The sequence below is a fragment of the Pan troglodytes genome, chromosome 4, assembly GCF_028858775.2.
Source record: "Pan troglodytes isolate AG18354 chromosome 4, NHGRI_mPanTro3-v2.0_pri, whole genome shotgun sequence".
NCBI lineage: Eukaryota > Metazoa > Chordata > Mammalia > Primates > Hominidae > Pan > Pan troglodytes.
The window spans coordinates 74,894,066-74,898,741 of record NC_072402.2 but is presented as its reverse complement, the minus strand read 5'-3'; positions in this window follow the sequence as shown (position 1 = coordinate 74,898,741).

Sequence of the window (4,676 nt, the reverse complement as noted above, 5' to 3'; positions counted from 1 at the left end):
AAGGCAGGCCGTGCTCAAAGCTTTACATGCCCTGCTCTGGTTGCAGTGCTAAGTGGTTCTATGAGTTTCTGCTCCTTCACAGGCATCGAGCTTGGGGGCAAAATGTCACTCTCTCTTTCAGGCAGATACACCCATTCTCTAGGCTTGTGTGCAGGTGGGGACGTAGGTCCCTACTCTCAACTGAAATGAGCAGGATTCTCTAAATACCAGCTCACAATTCTCTTTGGAGAAATCTTTATTCCCCCATCTTCCCTCAAGTTTTTCCCCTTATTTATTGTCTAAAAGTTAAGTGATAGACCATAGGTCACAGAACCAGCCTTTGAAACAATCCCAAACTTAAAAAAAAAAATGGAAGAACAGTACAAAGAACTGTTTCCCCCTGTACCTTCTGAGAGTAAATTTCTAACCTGTATTCTATCACCCTAGAACACTGTAGGGAGTGTAGGATATTTCCTATGTAACCACAATATAACCATCAAAATCAGGAAACTAACATTGACACCTTGCTATCATCTCATCCTTACTACCCCATTCAAGTTTTGCAAAATTATCCTAATAACATCCTTGGAGCACAAAGGATATATTCCAGAATCACCTGCTGTATTTAGATGTCATGTCTGTTAGGTATCCTTCAGTCTGAAACATTCTTTGATTTTTAGCACCTTGACTCTTTGAAGTTTACAGGCCGATTATTTTGTAGCACATCCCTCAGTTTAGATTTGTCTGATGTTTCCTCATGGTTATGTTCAGATTATGCATTTTTGGCAGTGATTATCACAGAGGTTAGGTAATGTTCTTTTCATTGCATCCTATCAAGTGGTACAAATGTCTCTTTATGCCACTGCTGGTGGTGTTAGCTTTGATTACTTGATTAAGCTGGTATCTTCTAGGTTTTCTCACTGTAAAGCTACTCTTTCCCTGTGTAATTGATATGTATTTCATGGGGAGGTATTTTGAAACTCTATAAACATCTCATTCCTTATCAAACATTCAACTTATCTATTTATCTGTTCAGACTCATGTTTTCCTATTATACTGAATGAATTTAAATTCCTATTATTTTGATGCTCAAATTTGTCACTGGTTTGGCCAGTAGGATCCCGTTCAAGCTGGCTTCTGTATTCCTTTCATGTGAATATGAACCCCATTATTTTATGAGCATTTCCTGGCTTTCTGGCACAATAAGAGGCTCTAAGCTCATCTGTACTTTCTGTACTCCAGCCCTTGAATCAGCCATTTCTTCAAGGAGCCCCGGTCTGTTTTAGTAGAAAACAGTATTTAGGAGCCAATATCTGAGTGCTAGCTGTGCTTGTTGCTAGTGAGCTGTTGCTGCTCTTGGGCTCATTCAATGGTCAGAGCTAGGGGATGTATGTGTGTGTGTGTGTGTGTACATGTGTACGTGTGTACATACACATGTGTTAACTTCTCTATCGAAAACCTTGAGTTCACACAAGTCTCCAGTTCTAATCCAACACCAGGGCTCATTGAGCCTTTTCCCTGTTACGTTAATTAGGTTGGTGCTGCTTAGGTGTGTTAACTCTCATAGAAGCCAGTGAAGTTTCACAGTGACACAGTAGCCAATTATGTAGCTCAAATTCATGGTACACTGTGAGGCCCATCAATCATGTGGTTAATATTCACACAGGCAGTAGTAAAATGGGGGTGGTGAAGAAAAGCGATGGCTTGGGAGACCACCACACTGACAAGTCAAGTGGGTCTGGAGGTCCTTTTGGATGCTAGTCATGGTGTAGGGGGAGAGCAAGGTGGGATGGGTGGGGGTTGGAGAGGGACATGGGTGTGGTTTTGTTACTTTTCTCTCTCTCTACCCTATCACCCCTATTGCGGAGCCTCTGTTGGCAGCTTCCAGTTGGGAGAAGGCCTCAGTGTTCTCACAGGAAGAGCCTCCAAGAGTGTCTTGAAGAAAGCTGGGTCCTGGCTGCTTTTATGATCCTTCCAGATGGGTCGGTTCTCATATCTCAGCCACCTTTCACTTCCTATTTGTTTGCTGCAGGTCTTGGGTGGTATTGTGCAGCAGCAGGTGTTATCACTTCAGTCTATTACATATATGTTTATCACTTTGAGAGGGGCAGCTTTACTGTTAGCTCAATGTTACTTGACAGGAGTGACTCCATTTTAAGACATTAGGAACCAGGTGCAGTATGGCTTACGTCTGTAATCCCAGCACTCTGGGAGGCCAAGGCAGGTGGATTACCTGAGGTCAGAATTTTGAGACCAGCCTGACCAGCGTGGAGAAACCCTACCTCTACTAAAAATACAAAATTAGTCAGGCATGGTGGCGTGTGCTTGTAATCCCAGCTACTCAGGAGGTTGAGACAGGAGAATTGCTTGAACCCGAGAGGCAGAGGTTGTGGTGAGTCGAGATCTTGCCATAGCACTCCGGCCTGGGCAACAAGAGCGAAACTCCGTCTCAAAAAAAAAAAAAAAAAAAGACATTAGGATCACAAATTATGATATATCACCCCTTTCTGTATTTGTAATTCTCTTTTCCAACAGTGAGAAACCTGGCTTCTATTATTCCTAAGATACTGATATCATCAATGCCCTTGTATGTATCTGGTGCCACCACCTCTTCCACAGGGCCACCTTCTTCACTCTGCATGAACTCCGATGCCCCACCCTGAGGCCCTGTGGATTCCTCCATCCCCACTGCAGAACTAAACTTGCTCTACCCCAGCTAATGATGTTAGGACTGAATTGTTTAGGAAGAGAAGGAAAATACTAAGGATCTCTTGAACCAGTTTTGAGTCACCTGTTAGCAAGCCTCACCTTGATATTCTAGCATAAGGGTCCTTAATCTGTCTGGTGTTTACAGACCCCCTTGAATAAAATTCAGGGGATCTGCGAGCTTGAATGGGAAATAAATTACATGTTTACTTTTTCTAACTTCTAACTGAATCTTACCATTTCCTTTAATTATGAATGTAGGGAACAAACCATGGTATTAGCAGTGCCTGTGACTTTGTCAACAACAGAAGTCACACATGTTTTCATATCACTTATACTTGTTGCAGAAACTATTTATGCTCATGATAACTTTAACATTATGGTAGTTGTGAGATTCTTCTTTAGATCTCATTTATTTATTATTTATTGTGCCAATAAGTCTGCATATTATGATATTGCAACATTACTCTAAATTATTTTAATAATTATCTTCAACATATTTAGTGTCCTTTATAATCCTATATGTTTTGTTGTGTGCATTAAAAATAATTATCCTGAGAAGAGGTCCTCAGTCTTCACTAAATTGCCAAAAGGGTTCAAGGAAACAAAAATGATTACAGCCTCCAGTTTAGCAGTTCTCTTTGGAATATGAAGGTATTTCTCCCTATTATTTTAAAATTTGGTGCCTGAACTAGGTCAGAAAATTTCCAAATTAATCTCCTGTTAAATGTTTAAACTGCTTAGCACTGTGCTTGGTATGTAGTAAGTCCTCAACAAGTGGCAGATATTATCTTATTGTTTTTACAACTTCCTTGTTGCACCAAATGGAGGGAGTAGCTGCTGGCACTTGTATGTTTTTGATTCCTCTCTTGGTACTTAGAGAGTTCCCTGACAATATGCCCAGGCTGGCCTGATGGAGGGAGATGGGAGACAAGTGGATGTGAGAGGCCACCTAGAGGGGAACCAGTCAACTTGGGCGAGCCCGTTCTAGACGTTCTTACTCCCAGCTGACCCTGCTGGCACAGACCCACCAGCTGAGCACAGATGCATGGCCAGTCCAGCAGAGATCAGCCAAGCCTGGCCCAAATCAGCCGAACCTCCTGGCTGACATAAATGTTCATTGCTATTTTTGTTAACAAGTATGATGAAAATGAAACAACTAAGATATATGTTGTAAACTTCACTCATTTGTCAATCATATGAGTGACTTCTTTGCAGAATCAGATAACAGTTTTTACAAACTGAAAAAAATATTTCCCTATTGCATTGTGGTATTTATAATGTAAGGGCTATAAACATGACACAAAGTTTAATCTATGTTACTAATATTGTGTCCGTCACTTTAAGTCTAACACGGCAGTAACTCAAGCCCTGACACTGATTTCTATGGTGTAAATGGTGATAATACTCCCACTATAGCTGACTTCTGGCTACCGATGTGATGTCACAGAATGTGGAGTTGTATATGATGGAAATGCTGTATACTGAGGAGCATCTCTTCCCAGTTCCAAAAAGTTTTGAACCTTGGCACATTTTGGATTTTGGATTTTCAGATTAGGGATGCTCGACCTACATAACACAAGACATGTAAATAACATCAAAAGCATAAACAACAGAAAAATATAATTAGGATGTGATAAGTTTGAGTATCTCTGTTTTAACTATAATTCGTAAGTTATAGAATTTAATTTTTAATAGGAGCAGTGCTTAACAGACTCATAAAATTGGCTTTTTAAACAATTGACTCTTGGGTGTGGTCTCTGCTGGCTCCAGCATACCCCTGGTTATATAGCATGTTGTGGCAATAGCCAAATGATAGACTGGCAAAGGAGTGGGGAGGAGGGCAAGGGAAGGGAGGAAGGCTGATGAAGGGGATGTAACTGTGCAGATTTGCTTGTGCTGACAACTGGGACTCAGTCCTGCTGGGGACCCTCTAAGAAACTCTGTGGAATGGATCTTAAATTATCTCCCTGGTAGATTGAGGGTCACTT